This window comes from Callospermophilus lateralis, chromosome 12 (assembly GCF_048772815.1).
Source record: "Callospermophilus lateralis isolate mCalLat2 chromosome 12, mCalLat2.hap1, whole genome shotgun sequence".
Taxonomy (NCBI): domain Eukaryota; kingdom Metazoa; phylum Chordata; class Mammalia; order Rodentia; family Sciuridae; genus Callospermophilus; species Callospermophilus lateralis.
Window position 1 is genome coordinate 2,756,707 of NC_135316.1, and position 15,217 is coordinate 2,771,923.

A 15,217-nucleotide genomic window follows, 5' to 3' on the forward strand; every position below is an offset into this window, starting at 1 on the left:
ATTTGATCCAGCTATCCCTTCTTGGACTATTCCCTGAAGACCTTAAAAGAGCGTATTACAGGGATACTGCCACATCGATGTTCATAGCAGCAGAATTCACAATTGCTGGACTGAGAAACCAACCCAGATGCTCTACAATAGATGAATGGATAAAAAATAAATGTGGCATTTTTACACCATGGAGTATTACGCACCACTAAAAAATGACAAAATCATGGAATTTGCAGGGAAATGGATAGCACTAGAGCAGATTATTCTTAGTGAAGCCAGCCAATCACTAAAAAACAAATACCAAATGCCTTATTTGTTATAATGAGAGCAAATGAGAACAGAGCAGGGAGGAAGAGCATGAGGAAAAGATTAACATTAAACAGAGACTTGAGTTGGGGGGGAAGGGAGAGAAAAGTGAAATGCATGGTAATGGAGGGAGACCCTCATTGTTACACAAAATTACATATAAGAGATTGTGAGGGGAATGGGAAAATAAACAAGGAGAGAAATAAATTACAGTAGACAGGGCAGAGAGAGAATATGGGAGGGGATGGGACGGGGGATAGTAGAGGATAGGAAAGGTAGCATAATACAAAAGTTACTAATAGGGCATTATGCAAAATGTGGATGTGTAACCGATGTGATTCTACAATCCATATTTGGGGTAAAAATGGGAGTTCATTACCCACTTGAATCTAATGTATGAAATATGGTTTGTCAAGAGCTTTGTAAGGTTTGAACAACCAACTAAAAAAATAATATAAAATAAACTGAAACAAAATTGAAAAAAAAAAACACATGGAGAACTATTTCAACACAAAGTTGACTAGATTTATAACTGCTACCTTGTATAATGCAAAATGCAAGTGCAACTATACACCATGCCTCCTCTGAAATGCTTGTAATTGTTATCTGTTTGGGTTGTTTTTCTCGATCATATGAGGATTAGTAGTCAGAGTCTAGTAGGGTATTGGTTAGTGTCAGGGATTCAGTATTTCGAATGGAAAATTGGAAAAGGAACCCAATGTGTGTGCAAATATGTGCTACACAAAAATTTTCCCACTCTCATCCAGAACAATGCTTTGAAATTACCCTCGCCCCAAGTATTACATCTTTATAGGAGAAGAGTTAGAAAATTTAGGAATAAATATCTGGAATAGAATATGCTCAAAAGTTTAATACCTTGGAGGTGGTAGAGTACTTTCCAAAAGTAAGGGACAGGGTAAACACTCCACAAACATGGAGCTTTGCTGGCCTAAATACTTCTTGAGAAACTGCCTCTGAGTTTGGGCACTTGAAATATATGTTGTTGTCAGGAGCTTTAGCTTCTTTTGTAGTTAGACCATCAAAGCTGGGTCAGCATCTATGTGACCTGGAGGACATGATTTAATATTTTCCAATGAACATGAGGTAGCAGTGCTGAATTCAATCTTTGTAGGTAAACTGTGGCCTCTGGGGGCTATGTGTATCCCCATGGGAATTCTGAAGCCATTTGGTCATCCTCCACATTTTATGGGTTTTTTTCCTGCTGCACTGGTAGTTTGGTATTTGCTTCTCGAAATGCAAGGAAGTCAACTGAAACACAGTGCTGGAGGGAGTTCTGTCACGTGTGGTGGGTCAGGGTCTGCAGGAGAATGCACCAACCAGGTTCTATCCTTCATAGCTTGTTCTTTGACCATTGCAACCTGATTCTCAACATTGCCCTGAAACCTCTCCATATAACAAGATGCCATTACATATAAGGGTCTGCTGGCTGCACCTTGTCAGCCACAAGCCATTTGGAAGAGAATGGCCGATCTACATGGCCCCACCACAGTTTTTCCATCATACACCTGCCCACCACGGCTATAGGCCCACTACTCACCAGGCTCCAACATACTGGCATCTCTGTTCTACACCATTTTCTTGAAACCCAGTCAATCAAGGCACTGTCTGGTATACTCATAATCAGCAGCAGGATATTCAAAGGTTCTCAAGTGCCACCTCTTCATGAAAATTTAAAAAAAAATCATGGTATTTATCAAGCCATTTTTCAAGGATGAAGTTTGAGGCAATGTGGGTTTCAGTGCATTCAGGAACAATTAAATGTTGAGGATGCTCATTTCAATGAAAGCTCTGGAGATCTCTCAGAGGGAAGTCTTCCCAAAGAGTAGCCAAAAGGTCACATGAAGCAAGGTGCATTGAGGTCTACAATGTGAGGTCCATGTGTGTTTTGACTCCCAACTATGGCTGCCAAGTCCTTCAGAATAAAATCATGTGATATCCTGGCTGAGATTCCCAGTGCTCTGTGAAAAGCTACCCTGGGCCTAGATCTCAGTTTCCAAGTGCGAATCTCATGCTTGGCCTCCTAAAATCCCAACAAAATTTATGGCAATACTTCACTGAGGTCAGTTCCAGAGCTCAGTCTCTAAGGGGAATAACACCAGAGTTCAAGCCCAGGTGGACCCAGTCAATCTCTTCCAACCAACACACAAATGACCACTATTAAAATCAAAACACTCCCACATGACCCTCATCTGCTTCCATTTAGACACTCATCATAACTTCTGGCTGGAGGTTTCCATGAGGGGCTCAGCCCAAGACAGTGTCCAAAATAATCTCCCTTGCCCCTCATTTGCCTAAAGTCAGAGTGGCCTGGACACCCTTTCTGTGAACCAGGAGTGATCAAATAGGCCTGCCATTAATACTGCTCCGCTTCTCCAATTTGAGGCCTACTAACTATGGGTTTTATGTTCTTTATGTGAATTGGAGTCATGAGAAAACCCAAGCACTGATGGGCTAGCCTCTGCAGGATATTGAGGAACTCATTTGACCCAAAGGATCCCTATTCTCACTTGATGGAGGTCATGAAACTTACAGAGGAATGCGAAAGACTTCATCCACAAGGACTGCTCTTATGGCCAATTTCATTTTGGATGTACACCTGGAATCTTTCTTTTGATCCATCAGGTGCTGAGACTCTAACCCTAAGCCTCATGCAGGGCCAAGAGTCTGAATAAGACACATCTTTTTCAACGCAATTAAGGAAAGAGCCAAAGGTAATGCCCATTCAATTCCATTTGAAACCTCTTTTCTTCAGGCTTAACAAAGGGGTGGCTTCAGGCAAAGACCTTCCTGACATTCAGGGCACCAGAACAATAGGTAAGCAGAAGGCACAAATCAGGGTTTCTCCAATGAGACTTTCCTGGTCCAAGTGATTTCTGAGGTTTCTGAGATGCTTGCCATTACCTTCAGCTATCCAGTACATGACCATGTCACAGAGTTTGGAGGTGGTACAAAACTTGGACACAAAACCATGAGCCTATTCTGTAGAGTGGCCAGAATTCAGGAAGAAAACAGGAACTTAGGAAGAGAGCAGGTGTAGCCCATCGATAAGGCAAGTCGCAGTCCATTCATAATTTTGGCAGGATGAATGATGGGAAGCTTTCTACTAGACAGGATACATCCATTGATGCATTCTCTTTTCTAATGTCTACAACGACGGACACAGTGGGATACACACACATAGAAACACTCGCCTTGTTAAAGGACTTACTAGAAAAGGTTCACTAAATCCAAACAAATCGCCTTTTCTACCTATTCTCAGAACAAGGGAAAATCACAAAACTACACCCACACCCACAAAGGCACCTCCTTACCCCAAGTAATTCTGAGACTATCTTGAGTGTCCTCTGACTTGTGGGCCATAGTATGTTCCATCAAAATGGCATGCCCTGTCTCAGATCTGTTGTCCTTAGCCAACTCTGTGAAGTTGTCAGGAGCAGGCAGTGAGCAACTACCTTTTTTCCCAGGAAAGGCCCCTCTTAAAAACTCTCTTGGCATTTTGCCATATTCACATCAGTAGGTACCAAGAAAGACTGACTCTGTCCTTGGTAAATACAAACAAGTGAGAACACTGGAACTGGGAATGGGACTGGCTCTGGGTGCCTGCCTTCCTGGATCCCAAGTTCAAGAGTTCCATCAACAAGGAAGTGAGGTGAGGTCACTTCCTTCAGGAAATGAATGAGGTCACTGCTTTGGCAACCACTTTGTCCTAACAGTTGCTTCCAAGGGTCCCATGAGATGCAGGCTGCCCCTACTACCAGTTACAGTTTCACAAGTTAGAATGGTATATCAACCGTAGGCACCCGGGAACAACTCTCCACACAGGCCTGGTTTGTTCCATCTTCTCTACATTAAGAAGAGAGAGGCTGATTCAGACACATCCCTTCATCCTGACCAGGTTGTTTGCCATGGAAGATGACTTTTGCTCTCTCAGGTCCTTCATAGCTGCCTACATCTTCTCCAGGGATCATATCTGCATGGACCTTTGAGGTTCTCAGCAGGTGAACAATCCCCTACATTCCTGTATTGTAAGACCAAGTCTGTGCCTGCTTTTCTGTAAAGTTAGATTGAGGGAAGATGGTATGGTTAGGATTAATAACTTGTTCGATTTTTGTTAGGAATCATTCTGCTGGATGAATAATGGTATTGGTAACCTGCAATATTTATAAGAATATAGCGGTGAAATATTTTAATGATCAGGTGAGCATAGGAGGAAGAGACCACCAAGAGACTATCTCATACAACAACAAAGGTTGTATTGTAGGTCCACCATGCTGGGGCACAGAGCTCACTTCAATAGAGCAGAGAGCCCCGAGGACAGCTTAAGCAGAGCTTGTATACTTTCCTTGGAGAAGGCAGCGATGGAAGTTTATTAATGGGTCAGTGCGAGTGGGTGGTTTGCTTTTCAACCACGTGACTGAGTACATTCTGCAGTTTGGCAGTTGGGGACAGTTCTCAAGATTTCAACAGTGTTTTGTTAAGCATACAGAACAACAGGAAGTGACAAGTACCTATTTTATTAACCTTTCATTCCCCACTTCTTCTTCTGGTTACTTTTAATCATTAAAGTGACCATTGAGGGGTGTTACATTTTATGTCTGCTAGTGGGGTATATTGTTGTCTGATTACCATAAGTTTAACTTGTCCAATTTGAGCTTGGAGAAAGGAAACTACATGGTTTAGCCAACAGGGTCCCACAGTTCGCAATAATATGAGGATTATTAATGGACTGGGCCACGGCTAATGAAAGCATAGTTGACAAGAGGGACTGTGTGAACCAAGACTCAAACCACCCTTTTTTGGCCTCTGTCTCTCGTTGACGCTCTTCAAGGCACTTTCTTAATTTACTCTTAGATTCTTTTACAACTCCAGTATGGTCGGCATAAAAAAAACATTTTTCCCTCAATGCAGCACATATTCCCCCTTCTCTCATGAAAAGGATGTTTTAACCCTCGCCTGTTCTTTAAACAACTTCAGAGAGAGAGGTTAAAGATTCCTGTAAAGCTGTGATGGAGGTTTTATTATCTTTAAGTTTTGGTCTATTGCTGCTTCTTATTGGGGCATTTTTTGCATCCCATGGACTAGAGAAGTGGTTCCTTTGCCCACTCCTGCAGCAACTCCTCTTCCTAATAGGATGGCTAAAGTGAGAGATACAGGTTCCCGGTGGAACTGGGTTGTATGCCCTCCTATTTGATCCTTAAATGGACCTGCATCATCATTGAGCACTCTGGGAAACATCTGCACCATTACATAATTAATCACATCTGTTGACCATTTCATGAAAACATAAACAATGTTTAAGTATATAGAATCTTTCTGTTGTAGGGACAGACAAGGCAAGGCACCTAATATAGCACCAAAGACTAGAAAACAGTCCTATTTGGTTGCAAACGGATTTAGAGCACATTGCTTCTGTTGTAATCAATTATTCCCCTGAACCTCAAGTTTAGGTAATTTCAGAATTTGTACCCAACATGTAAGGGAAGGGGCTCAGAAGTTCACAGTCTGCAGAAGTTCACAAAAATCAGTTTTTGTTTCTGTTATTTTTTCCTCTGTTCTGGGCAAGTTAAATTTTCAAGGACACCTGAAAGGGGGAGAGCTTTTTTTTTCTTTTTTTTTCTCCCTGCCAGCTGTTACTATGGAGCCTAGTTGGTAACTTCTTTATCTTACAATTGTAGCCATCTCTGTGAAGTCCAACTCAAGGCCAGAGGCCTTGTTCAAATATTTTGTGAAAAACTAGTAAGGGTGTGTCTAGCTTAGGAGTGCTGATTTTTTAGCCAGTTGCCAAGTAGACCAGGGCAACATGAAAAGAGGAAGTTTATCCACAGTGAACTCTTTTATAGGGACTCTTTTGCTGAAAGTCCTAAAGTCAGCCATGGTGAAGACTTTTGGAGAAGGTCATTTAAGACTTTTCTGTGGGCCTGGTACAGAAGGGGAAGACGTGGAAGGCAAGGCTGAGAGCAGCTCCATGGATCTCAGAATAAGGAAGGAGAGATGTAAAAGAATACTGAGAAAGGGGTTTGGGAATTTCCTAGCAACAAAAACTTGAGCACAAGAACAGGAAGAGCAGAGGGGACGATGGGAGTGAGTATCCCAAAAAGCCTGTGAGGGACTATAAATTCTTAGTCACCTGTTTTCAGTGATGACAAAGCAACTTTAAAGGCCATTTTCATTACATCTTGGATAGGGGTCTGAGGGTTCTCCTCAGCTGGTTTGAGCTTTGGGTTAGCTGCTAAGAGGACCTGGTGGGACCCGTTGTGGGCACTTACAGGAGAAGAGAGGAGTGTCTGGGTGAAGGGGTACCTCTGTACCTTCTACCTCAGCAAGGGGGCCATCGGTTTTGGTTGTCTAATTGGTAATATGGCCAATGCTGTGTACTGAATTTGATGAGGAGTTTGGATTCCACCAGGCAGTCCCTGTATGCTAACATTCCCATGACTTATAGAAGAAGTCGGCTTTTCCCCCACACAGCCGTGGCTGTTTGTGGCTTTGATAGTCTGCTGGGCAGACATAGTAATCTAGGCTAGCCAACCTGCATCTGGCTCGCATGTCCCTACATCCATAATGTTTGTTTCCATTATCTATGATATGGAAGCGATTTAATGGAATTTTTGTGGGATCTGCTTTATCAGGGATATCCCAATAGGAAAAACCTATAGCCAGCTGACAAATATCTGGGTGTTGAGATGGCCACCAGGTCCCTAAGGGGGCTGTATGCGAGATAGACCATTCTTCTTGTCTATGAGGATTTGTTATCAGCCATCACTGCTGAATGGGCTGATGAAGGTTAGGACTACTGGTGGCCAAGGGGAGAGTGTATAGCCTTATCCACATGCCGAATACACAATTTGAAATGGTTACCAGTCATTTCCAGTATCCAGCAAGAGTCTGGACAGGGCGCAGGCTTGAGATGAGAGGCATGGATCCAGGAAGTGATTCCGTCTACCTTTACCACTGTTCGTGTTATAAGTAGCACCTGCTATGGTCCTTTCCAGTGGGGTTCCAGGGATGACACCTGATGTCGTCTTATATAGATGAAGTCTCTTACTTGATATCGATGTGGAGTCCCCTTGTCCCCAGGTTGGTAGGATGTGGCCAGCTGTTTTAACAGGTATCACTGAGTTCTTTCAAGAGCTTTAAGTCTGTCAAGCAAGGGGGTGTGTAAGGGATCGTTAGGTATTAGAGTTGGGGTTAGGTTCCTTACTGGAGGAGGGGCACCACAGAGAATTTCACAGGGGGAGTGGTTACACAAAGAAACAGAGGGAGTATTTCTTGCATGAAACAGTGCAAAAGGCAGGAGCATAGTCCAATCTTTTATGCCGGTCTCTAAGCTTAATTTAATTATGGTCTCTTTAATGGTTCTATTTATTTTTTCTACCTGTACTGAGCTCTGAGGTCTATAAGCATAATGTAACTACCAATTAATCACCAGGGTAATGGTTAACCCATGACTTATCTTGGCCATGAACGCCGGTCCATTATCAGACCCTATTACTGTAGGCAGGCAATATCTTGGAAAATTATCTTTCAGGATCATCTTGACCACCATTTGCGCCATGTTTTTTTTTTCTTTTCTTTTTTTTGTTGGGAAGGCTTCAATCCATCCTGAAAATGTATCTACAAAGACTAGGAGATATTTAAGTCCATAACTTGCTGCCTAATTTCAGTAAAGTCCACTTCCGAGAATCGTCCTTGTCTGGTGTCTCGAAGGTGCTTTCCTGCAGGAAGCTTGAAAAAGTAAGCATTAACTCATTGATGGACCCGACAGGCTTTTGTTATGCATTCAGATATTTCCTATTGCTGTGAGTCGGTTAGTCGAAAACTCTGTTCTTGATTCTTCAGGAATGCTTGCAGTTTCTTTGAACCAAGGTGAGTGAGTTGATGTACATTTTCTACTGACATTGTTAGAGCTGAGATTATAGGAGTTTTTATGGAAGGATCTAGAAATTCCACTTGGGGGCCTTCAGGGTTAAAAGTTATTTTGGCCCAGAGCTTGGTGAGCAGATCTCTACCCATCAATGGGGCTGGGCATTCTGGGATTACTAAGAAGGAGTGATGGATTTATCCTTTCCTCAGGTGCATGGTCCTCTTAGTTGTCCCAGCCCGATATTAACTGCCCTTAACCCCTTGAACTAGAGACCTTTTATTTGATAGAGGGCCCAATGTGGCCTTAAGGGCTGAATATATTGCCCCTGTATCCACTTCAAAGTTTACTGGGGTCTCCTCAACTTCAAAAGTTATTTATTTTCACTGTGAGTTGGTTAGTGGAGTTGGTTAGACTTCATCTACAATGAGTGCTCTTTTGGTCATTTTGGTTTTGGATTCACACAAGGGATCTTTCTTTAGATCTGTAGGGTGCTGAGAATCTAAACCACAGCTTCACACAGGGCCAAAATGCTGATTCCTTTCCAAAGCAATTAAGACACATTCCCTTCCAAAGCAATTAAGCAGGGAGCCACAGGTGATGTCCACTCATTTGAAAACTGTTTTCTTCAGGCTTCACAAAGGTGTGGCCTGAGGCAAAGACCTTCCTCACATTCAGGGCAACAGAACAATAGGTAAGAAAAGGGCCCAAAGCAGGGTTTTTCCACTGAGACTTTACTGGTCACACTGATATCTGAGTTTTCTGAGATGCTCCCATTCCCTTCAGCTGTCCAGTACATGGCCATGTCACAGAGCTTGGAGGTGGTACATATCTTTGACCAAAAAATGAGCCTATTGTGGAGATTGGCCAGAATTCATGAAGAAAACAGGAACTTAGGAAGATAGCAGGTGTTGCCCATTGATAAGGCAACCAGCAGTCCATTCATAATTTGGGCAGGATGAATGCTGGGAAGGTTTCTACTAGACAGGACGTATCCATTGATGGATTCTCTTTTCTAATGTCTACAATTATGGACAGAGTGGGATACACAGATATAGAAGCACTCGCCTTGTCAAACGACTTACTAGAAACAGTCAACGCCAATCCAAAGAAACTGCCTTTCCTACCTATTCTCAGAACTTGAGACAAAACCACAAAACCACACCCACACCCACAAACGCACCTCCTACCCCCAAGTAGGTCTGTGACTCTCGAGAGTTTCCTCTGACTGGTGGGCCAATCTATGTTCACCGGAAATGGCCTGTCCTATCTCAGATCTGGTCTCCTTGGCCAACTCTGTGAAGTTGTCAGAAGCGAGTGGTGAGACACTACCTGCTTTCTCAGGAAAGGCCCCTCTTACGAGCTTTCCTGGCATTTGGCCATCTTCATATCAGTAGGTACCAAGAAAGACTGACTCTGTCCTTGGTAAATCCAAACAAGTGAGACTACTGGGGCTTGGACTGAGACTGGCTCTGGGTGCCTGACTTCCTGGATGCCAAGTTCAGAGAGTTCCATCACCAAGGAAGTGAGGTGAGGTCACTTCCTTCCTGAACTAAATGAGGTCACTGCATTGGCAAACACTTTTTCCTAACAGTTGCTTCCAAGGGTTCCATGAGATGGAGGCTGCCCCTACTTCCTGTGACACGTTCTCAAGTTAGAATAGCATATCAAATATGGGCACCCGGGAACAGCTCTTTACACAGGCCTGGTTTGGTCCATCTTCTCTACATTAAGAAGAGAGAGGCTGACTCAGACACAACCCTACATCCTGACCAGGTTTCTTTCCATGGAAGATGACATTTGGTCTCTCAGGTCCTTCATAGCTGCCTACATCTTCTCCAGGGATCATTTCTGCATGAACCTTTTAGGTTCTTAGCATGAGTAAGATCCCCTACATTCCTGTGTTTAACACCAACTCTGTCCCTGCTATTCTGTAATGTAAGATTGAGGGAACAGTGTATGTTTAGGGTTAAAAACAGATTCGATTTCGGTTAGGAATAATTCTGCAGGATGAATAAAGGTATTGGGAACCCTCAATATTTACAACAATATATATAAGTAAAATATAATTAAGGAAAGAGAAATCTATGTAAGATTTGAATTCCAGAATGTCATTGGGCCCTTGATTAGGATACATAGTGTTGAATTACGTTCTGCACAGAAGTCTCAGATAAATCGATGTACAATGGCATACGACCTTGTACCTTGGATGATTGAGTGTAGAAGAGAACATCCAGTCAAAAAGTGATAGAAGTTAGGATTAGGAAGATAGTCGGTAGGTTTAGGAAGAAGAGTGGATATAGGATTTGGAACAAATGATCTTTAGCAATAGGGTTTCGGTTAGAGAGTAAATGTAAGTGTCACCACATGTGAAGATTCAGTCACAATGATGAACTGTGTAAAATATGTAGGAAAGAAGATATCAATAGAGACATTACAAAATCAGTCAAAGTATAAAGTAAATGACAGGATTAGACTTTTTCAACAGGGTTGAGTTTGAATATATAATCTTTGGAAGAAACAAATATGGAGTCACCAATAGGATTTTCATTTGAGAGCATTAGGCAACCTTGACATGGATGTTTTTAGTAATCCATGTTCACTTTCCATTTAGGTTTGGTACAATCATAAGTGTGACATTTGCTTTTGGTGTCCTGAATATTATTGTGATAAATTGTTTATGTAGATCAGGTGACATGGGTATTTCTTCCACCATTTCTGGGAGCAAAATTTTGAAGACTTATAAATTAGTATTGGGGGTACAATGAGGTGTACCCCGTGTGTATGAATATAGAGATAGTGCATGAATAGACGATATTGTGAATAAATAATGTAACTGATTCCACTTTAAATAATGGTTTGAATTGATATCTGAAAATATATAAGAAATCTTATATTGATATACATTCATTCATTCCAACCAGTTGTACATCTAATGTTAACATTAGTGTTAGGGATTATCATGAAGGGTTTGTGAGTTTTGCTTCAAAAGTGATTATGGAAATCGAAAATAATGTGTTTGGAAAGAAGTCTCATTAAAAGACCCGTCAAGAAACCTGGAGGAATACATGTATTCTGAAACAGGAAGTGATTGAAAGTGGAATTAATGCCTATAATTTTGCGAAATTGTGGATGAAATATATATCCTATGATGTACATAAACTGAAGAAATAGTAAAGTACCAGTGTTGAATAAAAATGAATGTCAAAACACACATCATATCCCATAGGAATCTACTTGCATTGATGTTAAACTGGGTAAGGTATTGTAGAAATATTAGGATTTGTATGCACCATTCACTGAAGTTAGTTGTCAGTACTAGGAAACAATATGTATTTCGGGTGGATGAATATTTCTCAGAAAAATCTTGTGAAATGTTGATTATAAAGCCACACACATAAACATGAATAAATTTATAGAGTGTATAATAAGACACATATATTTAATATTTTGAAAAATCTGGAGAGTGTGTGTGTGTTTGTGTGTGTGTATATATATATATATATATATATATATATATATATATATATATATATATATATCACAGACATTAAAAATTTAAAAATTAGCAATATATATGCCAATCGAAATTCATCTTGAAATATATATCATCCACAGATCCAAATATATTTATTTTACTGAACTTGGATTTGTGTATAATGTTGTTCAACTAGGAAATTCACCCATAATTTGAATTTTCAGTTCCAACAGCCTTTAGTAGGAGTTATCTCTGCTCACAATTTGTATCTGCCAAATCAGCCATCTCAAAAGAATGTACATGTGATACCACGTAGGAATCTATATGTGCATATAAAATTACATATGCTGAATAGGCTACAGAGAAAGGGAGACAGGAATTTATATATTTGTTAACTTAAAAACACATGGAGAACTATTTCAACAAAAAATTGACTAGATTTATAACAGCTACACTTTATCATGCAAAACGCAAGTCCAACTATACACCATGCCTACTCTGAACTGCTTGAATTTCCAATCTGTTTGGGTTATTTTTCTCCATCATATTAAGATTAGTAGTTAGAGTCTATTAGGGTATGGGGTAGTGTCAGGGATTCAGTATTTCCAAAAAAAAAAAAGGAAAATGAATCCAATATGTAGGCAAATATGTGCTACAAAAAAAAAAAAAACCTCCCACACTCATGCAGAACAATGCATTGACATAACCATTACCCCAAGTGAGACACAATTAGAGGAGAAGAGTTTGAAAATCTCTGAACATATATCTGGAATGGAACATGCTCAGGAGTTCACAACCTTGGAGGTGGTAGAGGAGTTTTCAAAAGTAAGGGACAGTGTAAACACGCCACAAACATGGAGCTCTGCTGGAATAAAGACTTCTTGAGAAACAGCCTCTGAGTTTGGGCACATGAAATATATGTTGTTGTCAGGAGCTTTAGCTTCTTTTGTAGTGAGATCACCAAACCTGGGTCTGCATCTATGTGACCTGAAAGATATGGTTTCTTATTTTCCAATGAACATGAGGCAGCAGTGCTGTATTCTCTCTTTGTAGGCAAACTGTGGCCATTGGGGACTAAGTGTCTGCCCCCCTGTGGACTGTGAAGCCATTTGGTCATCCTACAATTTTCCTTTTGTTTATTGCTGCTGCACTGGGAGTTCAGTTTTTGCTTCACGAAACACCAAGGGTTCAACTGGGACACAGTGCTGGAGGGAGTTCTGTCATGTGTGGTGGGTCAGTGTCGGCAAGAGAATGTGCCAACAAGGCTTCTATCCAATATAGCTTGCCCCCTTAACTATAACAACCTGATTCTGAACATTGCCCTGAAACCTCTGTATATTACAAGATGCCTCTACTTATAAGGGTCTGCTGGGTGCACCATGTCAGTCACAAGCCATTTCGAAGCTAATGGCAGATCCACATGGCCTCACCACAGATGCTTTATCACACTCCTCCCCACCACTGCTCTAAGCCCACTACTCAGCAGGCTTCAACTTACTGGCATCTCTGTTCTACACCATTTTCATGAAACCCAGTCAATCAAGGCACTGTCTGGTACACTCATGATCAGCAACAGGAGACCCAAAGATACTCCAGTGCCACCTGTTCATGGGAATTTCAATAATTTCATGGTATTTATGTAGCCATTTTTCAAGGATGAAGTGGTAGGCACTGTGGGTTTCAATTCATTCAGGAACCATTAAATGTGAGGAAGCTCATTTCAAAGAAAGCTCGGGAAAACTATCACAGGCAAGGTTTCCAAAAGAGTGGCCAAAAAGTCACATGAAACCAGGCCCATTGAGGTCTACATTGTGAGGTCCATGTGTGTTTTGCCGCTCAAATCTGGCTGCCAAGTTTTTCAGAATAAAATCATGTGATATCCTGGCTGAGATTCCCAGTGCTCTGTGGAAAGCAACCCTGGCCCTAGATCAGTTTCCAAGGGCAACTCTCATGAGTGGCCTCCTAAAATCCCAACACAATTCATGGCAATGCTTCTCTGAGGTCAGTTTTAGAACTTAGTCTCTAAGGGGAATCACACCAGAGTTCAAGCCCAGGTGAACCCAGTCATCTCTTCCAACTGCCACACAAATGACCACAATTAAAACCAAAACACTCCCACATGACCCTCATCTTCTTCCATATAACCACTCATCATAAACTCCGGCTGGTGTTTTCCATGAGGGGCACAGCTCACGACAGTGTCAAAGATAATCTCCCTTGCCACTCATTTGCCTAAAGTCAGAGTGGCCTGGACACCCTTTCTGTGAACCAGGAGTGATCAAATAGGCCTGCCATTAATACTGCTCTGCTTCTCCAATTTGAGGCCTACTGACAGTCAGGTATAGATTCTTTATGTGATTTGGAGTCAGGAGATACCCCAAGCACCTCTGCAGGGGATTGTAGAACTCATTTGACCCAAAAGATCCCTATTCTCACTTGATGAAGGTCAGGAACCTAACAGAGGAAGGTAAGAGACTTCATACACAATGACTGATCTTTTTGCCATTTTGGTTTTGGATGCACATATAGGAATTTTATTCAGATCCATCAGGTGCTAAGAATCTAAGCCACAGCCTCACACAGGGTGAAGAGGCTTATTCAGACACATGCTTTTCCAAAGCATTTAAGCAAAGAGACACAGGTGATGCCCATTCATTTCCATTTGAAAACTGTTTTCTTCAGGCTTCACAAAAGAGTGGCATGAGGCAAAGACATTGCTGACATTCAGGACAACAGAGCATTAGGTAAGCAAATGGCGCAAAGAAGGGTTTCTTCAATGAGACTTTCCTGGTCACACTGATATCTGAGTTTTCTGAAATGCTCCCATTACCTTCAGCTATTAAGTACATGTCCATTTGACAGAGCTTGGAGGTGGTACATATCTTGGACACATATTTATGAGCCTATTCTGTAGAGTGGCCAGAATTCAGAAAGAAAACAGAAACTTAGGAAGATAGCAATTGTTGCACATCAATAAGGTTAGCCACACTCTATTCATAAATTGGGCAGGATGAATGCTAGAAAGCTCTCTACTACACAGGAAACATTCATTGATGCATTCTCTTTTTTAATGTCTACATCCACATACACAGTGGGATACACAGATATAGAAACTCTTGCCTTGTCAAATGACATTTTACAAACAGGCCAGGCAAAACCAAACAAACTGACTTTTCTACCTATTCTCAGAACATGAGACATAACCACAAACTCACATCCACACCCCAAAGGCACCTCCTTCCACCAAGTAGGTCTGTGACTATCTGGAGTGTTCTCTGACTGGTGGGCCATACTATCTTTCCCAGACATGGCCTGTCCTGTCTCACATCTGGTCCCTTGGCCAACTCTCTGAGGTTTTCAGTAGCCAGGGGTGAGCCACTACCTGCTTTTTCAGGACAGGAACCTCTTCAGAGCTCTCCTGGCATTTTCCCATCCTCACATCAGTAGGTTCCAAGAATGACTGGCCCTCTCCTTGGTAAATCCATTCAAGTGAGCACACTGAAATTTTGACTGGGACTGGCTCTGGATGCCTGGCTTCCTGGATCCCAATTTCAGAGAGT